Source organism: Marmota marmota, unplaced genomic scaffold (assembly GCF_001458135.2).
Source record: "Marmota marmota marmota unplaced genomic scaffold, marMar, whole genome shotgun sequence".
In the NCBI taxonomy this organism is placed as follows: Eukaryota; Metazoa; Chordata; class Mammalia; order Rodentia; family Sciuridae; genus Marmota; species Marmota marmota.
In genome coordinates, this window is record NW_025999969.1 from 4,274,874 (window position 1) to 4,289,133 (window position 14,260).

A 14,260-nucleotide genomic window follows, 5' to 3' on the forward strand; every position below is an offset into this window, starting at 1 on the left:
TTGTTAGGATTTTATAATTTTTTAAAAAAAGTTTTTTTCAAATAAATGTTAAGTCCACCGGGGTCCTACTATTCTTTCAGTCACAGAAAGATTTGCATGATAGCAATATTTGTTTTATTGAGATTTAACCTCTCCATTGAGCTGCTAAGTGCCTGAGCATGAATGTGGGAAATGGCTTTCTATCACCATAACCTCAGGAAAAAAAAAATGTCAGAGAAATGCAGGCAAATAGATTATGATTGCATTGACAGCCCTTTTCATAAGCTAATGGGCTGTCTAACCTTTTCATGACGGCTGTCCCCCATAGGGTCTTGTAAGTAGATTGCCAAGGAGTTTGTTGAATTGGGCAAATTGATACACTGAGCTTGTTTGACTTTCCATCTCTTTATGAATGATTGTTAGGTACTTTAACAATACACGAATGTGCTTAGAACACCTAATGGGGCATTAGTTAAGGAAAATAAGTAATTCTATTGAGAACTGTAGTGTTAACACAGACAAAATCTATTCTCTTCCCTTTGAATAGTGGATTTTCTTCATGTTTTAAGTGAAAAATTTTAAACATGTGCACACATGTGAGACTTCTACACCCTCCAACTCATGTTTGAATCATGGAGATTCCTGGAGGAGAGATAATACACAATTTTACTTGAAGAATTAAAGGACTTTTATTTGAAGGACTAAAGGTTAAAATTAAAAAAATCTGTAATATTTTATATTTAAATTAGAATATCTCATATTAGCATGGCTGGGGAAACACATAAATTGAGAAAATCTCTGAAAGACAATTTGACAGATATTATCAAGCCTTTCCATTTTACATACCCTTTGACACAGATCCAATGATTTGGCTTCTAGGAATTTATTCAAAGGAGAAAATAATGGATGTACATAGAGATTAATTTACAAAGATGTTTATAATAGCAGCATACAGGAAAAAGAAAAACAGCCAACAAAAGGAAATTGGCTTAAAAAATGATACATTCTCTATACCATGTTATATGTACCTTATAAATTGTGTTATGAAGAATTAATGTTAAGTTTAAAAAGTAAGTTTCAAAATAGCATTTTCAGAATGTCAATTTTGTAAACACCCATACAAACAGATTAAAGACATCGAAATGTTACAGTGCTTATACTTTAAGGTTAGAAAATGGGTGATTTTATTTCTGTAACTCTTTGAAATTTTTAAAAATGTTTCACAGTGAACACAATATATTTGGTATACAAAAACATTACAATGGAATTTCATCCTCTATCTAAAAGATTCTAATTTCTCAAGGTGTTTTTGTTGCTAGAAAATCAGGGACATCTTTCCCAGTGGCTTAAATGACAATACTAAGTAAATCCAGCCTTTTTTAAAACTATTACAGAGCCATTTTTTAATCAAGCTTAAAAATTAACAGACAGTTCCATAATTAGCAAAGATAACCAATTCAGTTCCACTTGAAATAAAGACATGCATGCAGGTTTTAAAGCTGAGAAAGAAATATTGGTATCACCACTCAAGAGCTTTTGATATGGAGTCAGAAAAGTTACAGTCAAGTTCTGACATTAACTGTCAGATGCATTGAGTAAATCTCTTGGTTCTTTCAGACTGGAATTATATAGGTACATAGATCTCTTTAAACATAAATGATATGAAAAAATCAATGCATAATTATCTAAAATACCATCAAGGAAGTCGCACATTATATATTGCATAGCTCTGAGTCATCTCTACCCTAGAATTGTAATAAGTAATAACCAATACTGGTTGTAATAACATAAAGTAACTTAATTCCTTTTCTTTTCTTGGCTCTTTGTTGTATGTGTGAAAAAAAAAACATGTACTCATGTACAAAATTATCATAATTGTACAACTTATTGCAAATGAAACCCATGTAAGCCCCACTGACACTAAGAAATGGAACACAGCCAGACCCCAGAGGGCCTGCATGTGCCCTTTCCCAATGAGACCTCCTTTCTCTCTTGCCATCTTTCTTTTTTTCCAAGTTTTTTTTATTGGTGAATTATAGTTGTACATAACAGTGGAATCTGTTGTTACATATTTATGCATGCACACAATATAACAATAGAATTTGGCCAGGATCACTCCCTCCGCAGTCTCCCCTCCTCTCGCCCACTGGTTCTTTTCCTCTAGGCATCACCATTCTCTTGACACAATTGTGATTATTTCCTTGACTTGTTTTGTAGTTTACCACCCAAGTATGCATTTCTGAACAATACAGCTTACTTGTATTTATGTTTGAATCTCATATAAACGGAATCATATAGAAAAAAACTGTCATGATTATGGATGTAAAAAAACATTTTGTAATTCCAAACAACACCACAATCCCAATGACTCAGGAGACTGAGGCAGGAGGATCACCAGTTTCAGGCCAGTCTGGACAATTTAGCGAGATCCCGTATCAAAATAAAAAACAACAAAGCTCTGAGGGTAGTGTTCAGTGGCAGTGTGCCCCAGTATTGCCATGCCTACTAACACAAAACAAACAAAATTTTTTTTTTGTAAATTGTAAACACAAGTAAATACCATTATTCATATTATAATCCTATTATATGGGTATGTAGATTCTGAATTTCAATTCTTCAAAGCAAGTAGCTGATTTCACAATTTTGATGTTGAGTTAATTTCCACTCAGGTCTGGACCATCTCATGCTTCTTGGTGGTCAGCATAATTTTATGTTCAGGGGTCCTCTGGAGATCTGTGTTTGAGACTTCTTGTGTCACCTGGATGGAAAAATACTTGCCTGAGGCCAAAGGGGTCCAGAAATACCTGCTTTGTTCAACAACTAGCAGGCTTCTCTCTGTTGAGTGAGTTCCCCAGCTATGATCAAGGCTCTAAAGTCACATCTGGTTAATCATTGGCTAGAAATCAATACACAGAGAGTGATGGTTTCTGATAAGAAATTATAATAAGCAAATTCAAGTTCAAAAGACTGGCTGTCATTTTGATCATTTTGGCTAAAAAAAAAAAAAAAAAAAGGGTGTGGGCTCTGTTTTCTTAACTAGANAAAAAAAAAAAAAAAAGGTGTTAAGCCCCCATTTGTTGGAAAATAATATAACCCCACTCATGCTGCTAACTAAATACAGAACTACTTTTTTCTTTTTTTTTAATAGGTCTCTTTCTCCTCTCTGGTCAATTCACTGTGTTCCTAGGTTCTGCTTTCCAAATGCCACCTAAATTTTTTTTTCAATTCTAAGAAAATGCATCAATTTTATTCTGGTTTCATAAGGCCTCAGGTTTCAGATACCCTTTGTCCCAGTTCTGGAATAATTCTGCTGGTCTTTGATGTTAGCGGCTACCATGTGAACCGATCCGTGGGGCTCCCAGTGCCCAAGGCACAGTGTCACTGTGGGTTTCCCAGCTGGCATGTGGCCAGTGCTTTCCATTCCTCCAGTGCAACCAACCATGCTTGTGCACATGAGCACATGCGTGTGTGAATGGGTGGGTGTGTTCAAGCGTGTGTCAGCATACTCCCTGGCTCATTTGGGGACTATAGTAATAATAGGAATAATGCCTTTCATGTGTAAATGTTGGGTAAATAAATGAACAAATGAGCAATGCTTCACCTGGCTCCTACCCCAACATTGCTCCTCTTCTCACAACTGAGGCCATTTGAATTCCACCTTCAGGCTCATTACTGTGCCATTCCTAGGACCAATACAGGACTTAGTTAAGTAGAATTTCAGAGGTTTAGATCTAGAGTCTTCAAAAAACCAGAATTTAGTGTACCTCCATTATGAGGCTCTTGCTATCTGTACTACCAAAGAGACTGGCTGTATCCCTCTAGGTTAGTTAGCTTTTCATTGCTGTGACCAAAAAACCTAACTAGAACAATGTAAAGGAGGAAAAAATTATTTCGGCCAACAGTTTCAGAGGTTTATTCCATAGTCAGTCAACTCTATCATTCTGGGTCCAAGGTGAGGCAGAATATCATGGTGGAAGGGCATGGCTAAGGAGTGCTACTCACTTCATGGTAACCAAGTAGCAGAGAGAGAAAGAGATCAAGGTGCCAGGGATAAAATATAAATCCCAAGGTAGCATGCAGTGATCCAATTCCTCTAGCCATGCCCCGTCTTCCCATAGTTACCACCCAGTAATCCATGGAAATTATTATTTCATCAAGTGGATTAATCCACTGATAGGGCACAGCTCTCATAATCTAATCATTTTTACTTCCTGCATTAACACAGGAGCTTTTAAGAAATAACTCATATTCATACCATAATGTTTAATCCAAGTAGTTAGGATCCTGCTTATTGCCCAAATCAACATGTGACATTATCTCATCATTGAAAGATTTTCCACTGGAACCACTATCTTTCCCTGGTCCTTCCTGATCCTGACCATCTGTCATTGATTACCATACTCTCCACATGCATCATCTAGAATTCTTCACCCCACTTGCAGCTGGGTCTGCCTCTAGATCACCAGGATGGGTATCTTAATCTCTAGTTCAATTCTTCAACTCTACTCTTCCCCACACCGTTGTCTACTTCAACTTTTAAAGACAGCAATATGTTCTAAAAATAGAAAACATTCAAAATGAGTAAATAACTTAAAAAATAAATTTTGTTAAAATTAGTATAAATGGATAGACATACCATATTTATGGATTAGAAAACTTGGGCTAGTTAAGATGGCAATTCTTTACAAATTGACACATAGAATTAATGAGATTCTAATCAAAATCCTCAAACTATATGAAGTTGATTATAAAGTTTTTATGGAAAGGCAAAGAAACTAAAATAGCCAAAACAAATTTGTAGAAGAATAAAGGTTAAAGATTCATCCTACCTGGTTCAAGACATACTCTAAAGTATGAAGACTGTGTAGTATTGGCAAATAGATAAACACTGAAATCACTGGAACTGAATAGAGAGCTCAGAAGTAGATTCACATATGCCGGGTCAATTGATTTTTTCATATCATTTATGTTTAAAGAGATCTATGTACCTATATAATTCCAGTCTGAAAGAACCAAGAGATTTACTCAATGCATCTGACAGTTAATGTCAGAACNATTTTTTTTTTTTTTTTTTTTTTACAGAGATATAAAAGCAACTCTTTATTTTCAAAGAAATGTAGTCAGGCCATTGGATAGCTATATGAAAATATATGAATCACTTCAACCTAAGCCTCACATTAAAAAATTAACTCAAAATAGGTCATTGAGCCAGGTACAATGATGCACACCTGTAATCCCAGCAGCCTGAGAGGCTGAGCCAGGATGTGAGTTCAAAGCCAGCCTCAGCAACTTAGCTGGATCCTTTGGGTGAAGAAACAAGATAAATTTTTATAACCTAGGTTTAGGCAAAGATTTCTTAGATATAAGACTAAAGACACAATGCATAAAAGACAAAAATAATCAATCAAATTTCATCAAAATTAAAATTCTTTTCTTTATGAAAGATACTATTAAGAGAATGAAACTATAAGTTAAAGATCAGGAGAATATAATGGCAAATGAGATATCAGACAACTTTCTTATGTGTAGAACATATAAGGAACTCTCAAAACTTAACAGTTAGGAAAAATAAAATCTGATTTTTTTTAAATGTACAAAGACATGGGCTGAGGATATAGCTCAGTTGGTAGAGTGCTTGCCTCACATGCACAAGGCCCTGGGTTCAATCCCCAGCACCACGTGCGCGCGCAAAATGTACAAATATACAAAGACATGAAAGAACACTTGATTATAGAGGATCTACAGATGGCAAAAAAAGTATAACAATAGATGTTCAATATCATTAATCTCTAGGAAATGAAATTGAAAAACACAATAAGATCCCACTACATACATATTTGATTGGTTAAAATAAAATTATTTTAAAATATTGACAATATCGAATGCTGGCAAGAATACAGAGCAACTGGCACTCTCTCCTGTATTGTTGGTAGGAAAACAAGAAGGAAAAATATTCTGCAAAATAGTTTGGTAGATTCTTATATAGTGAAACATACACTTTCCATACGACCCACATATCTATCATAAATGTTGATAATAGTTCTGTTTATAGTACCCCCAAAGTGAAACATCTCAGATTTTCTTCTACAGAGAATGATTGAACAGCCTCGGTGCAGCCATATGATGGGATATATCTATTGGACCTGTTACTGGACCTTTCTCAAAGACACTAAGCTGCGTGAAAGAAGTTAGCTTTTAAAAGTTACATATTGTATGTTCCCTCTTATATGACATTCTAGAAAGGGCAAAACAATAGCAACAGAGAGATTATCAGGACTGATTTGGACTAGGAGTAGAAAGACAATTCCAGCACCTCTTTTTTTTTTAGTTTTTTGGTGATGGAACTGTCTCAGTGTTGTGGTGGTTGCAGGAATACATGCATTTCTAAAATTACTGTACAGTATAGCAATTTAAAAACTGAAAAGTAAAAAAAAAATCTTAGCATACTGTACCCCAATATTTTTCTATATGGATAAATGTAAATAGAATCATTCTATATTATGTAATAATATATAACCCATTTTAATTTAACATATTTTAAATATCTTTCAATGTACCTAAACATACATCTACATATCAAGTTTTAGTGTTTGGCTTATTATAATACATAGATGTAACACATTATATAAGGACTCCCATGTTATTGGGTATTTGGTTGTTTCTAATTTTTAAAAATTAATAATTATGTGATAATCATTCTTGTAGTTAATTATCTGCACAAATCTTTAATTAACCTTTTAAAATGTTTAGAAGTAGACTTGCTAGGTCAAAGATATAAATCTTTTTAAAGGTCTTTGACATGTTGTTTAAATGTCCTTCAGAAAAGTGGTACCCAAATTTCATTCCCAGAAGACACAAAGAATATCCATTTCATGCAAATTATAACTACACTGAGAGTTCACCTTACTCTAGCCAGAATGGCAATTATCAAAAATACAAGAAACAGTAAATATTGGTGAGGATGAGAGGGAAAGGTACAATCATACCTTGTTGTTAAGACTGCAAATTAGTACAATCACTCTGGAAAGCAGTATGGAGATTTCTCAAAAACTAGGAAAAGAACCACCATTTGACCTAGTTATCCTACTCCTCAGTATATATCCAAAGGAGTTAAAATCAGCACACTACAGTGACACAGTCACATCAATGTTTATAGCAGTACAATTCACAATAACTAAGCTATGGAACCTACCTAGATGCCCATCAACAGATGAATGGATTAAGAAATTGTGGTATGTATACACAATGGAATATTAATTACTCAGCCATAAAGAAGAATGATTTTATGATATTCACAGATAAATGGATGGATCTGGGAACTATTATGTTAAGTGAAATAAGCCAATCCCAAAAAACAATGGTTAAATGTTTTCTCTGATATATTGGATGCTAACCCACAATAAGATGGAAGGTAGGAGAAATAGAAATTCAGTGGATTAAACAAAGGAGAATAAAGAGAAGGGATGGGGAGATAAGAATAGGAAAGACAGTGGAATGCATCTGAGCTAACTTTCTTATGTACATAAATGGAGACACCACAGTGAATCTCACCATCATGTATGTCCATGGTGGGATCCTAATTAGAATAAGATATATTCCATGCTCGTATAAATATATCAAAAGAGATTCTTCTGTCATGTATAACTAAGAAGAACAAATTTTTAAAATTTGCATATTAAGGGCTGGGGTTGTGGCTCAGTGGTAGAGTGCTTGCTTCGCACATGTGAGGCCCTGGGTTTGATCCTCACCACATAAAAATAAATAAATGAAATAGAGGTATTGTGTCCAACTACAACTAAAAATTAAATATTAAAAAAAGAAAAAAAATTGCATAAAAAAAAGAGTATCCACTTCACCATATGCTCCTTGCTCAAATTCTACTGTTGTATCATGTGATCATGTGGGGTTAAAACTTTTCAAGAGTCCTATATCAATACATGTGGAATCATCTTTGACCAAGAAAACAACCCACAGAGCCTCACACACAACCTTGCACACAGAAGGCAATGTTGTTAGTAAGAATAAACAAACAAACAAAAACCCTAAATTTTTCTCAGGCAACTAATTCTATTTAAAGCTAAAAACTCTTTAGAGCTATTTAGCTTTTTAAGCAATGATCACTAATACAACTGTAAAGCAGTGGTCCCCAAATATTTTCTTATCAAATCCCACCAATAAAAGAATTTTGAGCATTCACTCAGTATACTTATTTTTTAATACTTCCTAAGTATATATACCTGTTAATCAACACTTGAAAGAATAACAAAGCTTAAATTTTTTTTTTATTTGGGGTTCAAAGTAAGCATAAATTGAAATTCTAATATTTTCTTCACATTCTCAAACCATTGCTCTTTCCATCCTCCCAGGCTGGGCACATCTTGCGGATGACTGCCCTGAGGAACTAGACACCCAAGGTTCTGTGCTGTGCACCATGAAAAAAACCATAAAAGAGCACAGCCTCTGCCCTGGGGATTTCACAGGCCGCCTGGAGAAGACTATGAGCATTTCATAGATATTTGACTTGTGAACACAAGGGAGAGAGCAATGGAAAGAGGGGTCCCTGGAACAGGTCATGAAGTACAGAAGGAATTTTGAATTCTATACCCTGAGGAAACTTCTCACTATATGTTCTAGTCCAACTTCAGCAACGTTCCAGGAAGTGGGGCTGGGGAGGCCTTTGGAGTCGGAACGAGCTGTACACCTGCCATATGACTGTTGGTGGGTTTTACTTTGTGTTGTGTGTATGTGTGTTTTTCCTGTTTGTTTAATGCATTGTTTTTTCCCTTCTGTTTCAAGACATAGTGACATACATTTCAGTTTTAGCAAAGGACAGTGCCAGAGGGTGTGGAGACTCCTCTGTTGAGATGGCTGAACTCTGGCAGCTTAGTGCCCAGTGTGGCTTCATAGTTTTCTTATTTTTAAGCATAAGAATCATATCTTCCAGACAGGTGATCTCCTAAGGACAGCTATTGGCATGCAGGCACTAGGCACACAGGACTCCTGGAGTGTTCTTAAAATTCGGCTTTGCACCCTGTCAGTACCCTGATTTACTGCTCCACAGAGTTTTACCTGTCTACAAAATAAATCTCAAATTCTCCCTTATGACATTTAAGACACTTCAAATTCTGGCCTCCACCTCAACACCTGTTATTTTCCTCATCTCCCACCAGACATGCCAAACCATGTGCTCCTCCCTACACACTGGTTCTATCTCCCATAACAGTTCAGCCAACACTCTAACACCCTATCCCACTTTTCTAAGTCCCACTCACCTTTCTGCAGCAGTTCTGAGGCCAAGATCTCTGTGAAGTATCCACACTCCCATTTGCTTCCTTCCCTGACAGAATCAAGCTTATCTTCCCTTGGATTTTAATGTGCCCCTCCTCCCCCTCCCCTCCCCTCCCCTCCCTCTCCCCTCCTCCTCCCCTCCTCCTCCCCCTCCTCTTCCCTCCTCCTCCCCCCTCCTCTTCTCCTTCTTCTTCTCCTTCTTCCTCGTCCTCTTCTTCTTCTTTTTTTCTCTCTCTCCACCCACTTCTTTCTCTCTTTCTTTTGTTATACTTTCCTTAACCTGCCTTGGAATATATTCAGCTATGTCCAGTCTTATCTCTTTCTGAAGAATAAAAATCTCTCAGCCAGTGAGGTAAAATGAGTTATCATTTTCTGCTACCCTGCATCTTATTTCAATGAAAATACAGAACTGCCAAACTTTCTTAATAAGGTGAGGCAATTCTCACCTCATCTAGGAAGCTGTTTACATTTTTCTAAGTTTCAAAGATTTGCATCAAGCTGGAGGAAGAACCAACTTGTCAGGATAAGGAACTTCAAAGTTTTGTTTTGACATCTTGTGTTTGAGAAGCCTATGGGATTTTCAAGTAGTGAGGGCCAGGAGGGAGTTGGATATACCTGGTTGGATATGGTGAAAGGCAACAGATTAGTACTCCTCAGCATACAGGTGGTAGTAAAAACTATAAGAGACCGTGACATTTCCCAGACTGCATAGAATAAGAGAAGTCCACCAAAGATAGAATCTTACAAGGACACCAGTATTTGACAGTAAGAGAAAAAATATCCTTAAAGGGGAACAGTAAACTATAATAAAAAAAAAGATATAAAGAAAACTAGAGATTTGGGTGTTTCCAAGAGGAAGGAAGTGGTAAACGAGAATGCTACAAAAAGCCAATAAAGAAAGGGCTAAAAAGTGTCCACGGACTTTGATAGTTGGAAAATCCTTCAGATATCAGCCAAAGCAGCTTCCATTTGTTAAGTGATTAATTGATATTAGGGTAAAAAGAGGGCAAACCTTTCCAAAGCTTAAATACAAATGGAAGAAGAAAGAGAAGTTGCTTAGTCCAAGTTGTTTCTCTGGTACTATGAAAGAAAGCATGATTACAAGCTAAAGAAAATAAATTAGTCAAGAAAATGGGGGCTTCAAAAACATACAGAAAAGATCATACATCATCCTGGTGTGGTAGCACATGCCTGTAATCCCTTGGGAGGCTGAGCCAGCCTTAGCAAAAGCAAGGTACTAAGCAACCCAGTGAGACCCTGTCTCTAAATAAAATACAAAATAGGGCTGAGGATGTGGCTCAGTGGTGGAGTGCCCCTGATTTCAATCTCAGCATCTCACCCCCCAAAAATATTATACATCAAGACCAAGTGGAATTTGTTCCAGGGTTGCAGAGTGGTTTTTCAACATTTGAAAATCATGTTAATAGAATAAAGGGAAAGTGATCGTTTTAATATAGACAGAAAAGATTTTTACAAAATTCAACTTTATTTCATGATTTTAAAAATCCAGAAATAAAAACATTCAAAAAGCCATGAATAGAAGAGAACCTCCTCACCCTAATAAAAGGCATGAAAAGGTCATGTCATCTGTAAGTGTCTCTACTTATAGATGGCATGATCTTGTATATAGAAACTATCCTAAATAATTCACCAAAAACCTATTAGGATTAATAATAAATTCAGCAAGTTTGCAAGGCTAAAAACTCAACATAAAAATCAGTTGTATTTTATATACTAATAATGAACAATCCAAAATATAATTAAGAAAAGAATTTAATTTATGATAACATCAAGAAGAGTAAAATACTTAGGAATACTTAAATATAATTAAATATTAATATTTAAAAAGAATTTAAAAATTCTTTTTAAAAAGAAGTACAAGACTTATACACAGAAATCTACAAACATTGTTAAAAGAAATCAAAGAAATGGACAGAGATTCCACGAGCATAGGTTGAAAGACTAAGTATGAAAATGGTAATATTCCCCAAACTGATGAATAGGTCCCTTTCAATCTCCAAATCTCAGTCAGCTTTTTCACAGAAATTGGCATTTGATCATAAAATTCATATGAAATTCAAGGGGCCCAGAATAAGCAAAACTATCTTGAAAAAAACAAAGTTGGAGGACTCACAATGTACTGACCTTAAAACTTGCTTCAAAGTCACAGTGATCAAGACTGTATGTACTGGCATAAACAGACAAATAGATCAATGGAGTAAAATTGAAAATCCAGAAATAAATCTCTGCACTTATGGCCAGTGGACTTTTGACCAGGATGTCAGGACAACACAACAGGAAAAAAAATAGATTTTTTCAACAGTTGACACAGGGACAACTTGATATCCACATATGAAGAAATGAATTTGAACTCCTTATTGATATCATATACAAAAATCATCTCAAAATGGATTGCAAGCCTAAATTTAAGAGCAATACCCTAGGAAGAAAACAGAGTGATCTTCATGATCTCAGATTAGGCTTTGGTTTTCTTGACAGGATCCCAAAATCATAAGCAATAAGAAAGCAAATAAGTAAATTGAACTTTATCAAAACTGAAACACCTCTGTGCTTTTAGAAGCACAAGAAAATTGAAGTGAAAATAAAGTAAACTAAAATAATAATTGTGAAAGTGAAAAAGACAATCCATAGACTAGGAGAAAACATTTGCAAATTATAAATCTGGTAAGGCCCTAGTATCCAGAATATATATTTTTAAAAATACAACTCAATAATAAAAAAGACAAATGAACCAATTTTTAAATGGGCAAAGCATCTGAATAGGTATTTCTCTAAAAAAGACATACAGATAGCTAATAATCATATAAAAAAGATGTTCAGCATCATTGGTCATCAGGAAAATGCAAATCAGAAACACAATGTTATATCATCTCAAACCCACTAGAATGGGTACAATGAAAAAATACTGGTAATAACAAATATTGGTGAGAATGTAGAGAAATTAGGACCCCCCCATGCATTGCCAATAGGTCCATAAAATGAAAACACTTGGGGAAACAGTTTGATGGTTTTTCAAAATGGTAAATACAATTTCCATATAACCCAGCAATTCCAATCCTACATATATATCCATATATATCCAAGAAAATAGAAGATACGCTACAATACAAATAAACCTTGAAAACACCATGCTAAGTGAAAGAAGCCAGCCACAAAGACCTCTTATTATATGAGTCCTTTTGTAAGAAATGTTCAGAATAGGAAAAACCACAGAGATAGAAGGTAGATAAATGGTTGTTGTAAAGCAAGTGGTTAAGGTGGGAAAGGAGAAGGAAAGAGTGTGGGGGCTTCTTTTTGTTATGATGAAAATACTCCATTCTATAGTGGTAATCAAGGCAAACATTACTGATATATTAAAAATCCTATTTTACATCTCAAGGGATGAGTTTTACGCCAGTCAATGATATCTCAATAGAACTACTATGAAAAGTGGGGGAGGTAAATGACTGATAAGGACATGAGAAGGACTAACCTCCAAGCCAACAACGTCTTAGCTCTGAATAAGCCAAGAAAGAGGGAAAAGGGTGGTGGGTATTCAGGAAAGGAGCAGGAGTGGGGTGAGGCCTGGACTGAGTGGATTTTATAAAGGGCCTCAATCCTCGAGAAATTAGAAGTGATATTAACTGCTGGAAGCAAGAGGTTGGGAATTGGGTGGGGAATTTGAGGGAAAGATGATAATTAATATAAATAAGTGTAGCCCCTGAGGAAATGCAGAAGCAGCAGCCTAAGAATAAATAAAAGAAGGAAGCTGGTATTTGCTAAGACTTTCTTTGCATGGCGTCTGGCCCTCAGGCACATCTTGTTCTCTTTTCTCTTTCAGCACCTCAGTAATCTCCACAAGAGGCCTAGAAGACAGTACTGCCGGTGAACTGTTCAAACAGGCCTGACAACAGGGGACCTCAGTGCTGCACGTGACTGTTTTCAACATCATTGGCCAAAGTGCAACCAGGTCAAGTACTGCAAATATTTGTGATTAGGAGGATTCTTTCCTCTAAAACTTGCCATGAGATAGTTTTGCAAAATATAAATCCTAGATCAGGGTGATTGTCAAGAGCAGTCAGCCTGGGATCCTCTGTGGCCCCAGAAGTAAGGGAATCATGTCATCGGCTAAGACAACAATGAGAGAGACCCTCTCTCTGCTTAGGGCTGGAGGATAAGGCAGGGTCAGTTCTGCTCAGGTGCCCTGTTAGCTCATGGCTGCTTAAGCAGAAAGTTAGCTTCAGCTGCCTCAGCATGCAGGCCGCTCCTCCTCTTCACCAGGGAGTAAGACAAATGATCTAACATCAAGGAACACTCTTAAGCATGCTGAAGGACACAATAACATCTCCAGGCATGGCCCTTATTATAGTGTAGTAGGTTGAATAATAGCCACCCAAATATACCCAGTCTCAGTGCCTGGAATTTTTATGTTACCTTTTTGGAAAAAGGACTTGTGTAGCTGTAATTAAGCTATGCATCTTGATATAGAGAGGCCTCCCTAAATGAAATGAGGAGGCCCTAACACCATTACAAGTATTCCTACGGGAGAAAAGCAAGGAGAAATAATGCCCCCAGAGAAGGAGGCCATGCAAAGTCTTCACATACAGAGGCGGCCAGTCAATCAAGGGTCGCCCACAACCACCAAAAGCTGGGAAAAGCAAGGAAGAGAGCCTCCCCTAGAGCTTCCGGGGGAAGCATGGCCACCCACACCTGATGTAAGACTTCTAGCCTCCAGAACTATGAGAAAACATATCTTTGTTGTTTTAAGCTACCCTGTTTGTCGTGATTTGTTATGGCTGACCTCGGAAACCACGGCATATGATGGCATTCTCTTTACTTTCACCAATACTCAAAGCACATGTTTGTGAACGTATGGAAAGTGAATTGGGGGGAAAGAGGGCTCCAGAAGTGTCAATGGCGCTGTCATCTCAATTCCTCTTCCTCTTTTCAGGAGCTTTTTCAGTTTCCTTTCTAGTAATTACTGTGCGCCACC

The 14,260-nt window shown here is 36.4% G+C and overlaps 1 long non-coding RNA gene across 2 annotated transcripts; it reads right to left on the reverse strand.

Annotated features, from left to right (window-relative positions):
- Positions 1 to 1,392: 1,392 nt before the first annotated feature.
- On the reverse strand, positions 1,393 to 11,594 carry LOC107154369. Of its 2 annotated transcripts, none has more exons than XR_007347950.1 (4): positions 11,413 to 11,594; positions 4,376 to 4,534; positions 3,581 to 3,662; positions 1,393 to 2,737 (listed from the first exon to the last, which is right to left on the reverse strand). It is a non-coding gene; the product is annotated as an uncharacterized LOC107154369 (long non-coding RNA). The 2 variants fall into 2 exon arrangements; XR_001505064.2 differs by having other exon boundaries at positions 1,393 to 2,971.
- Positions 11,595 to 14,260: the final 2,666 nt, after the last annotated feature.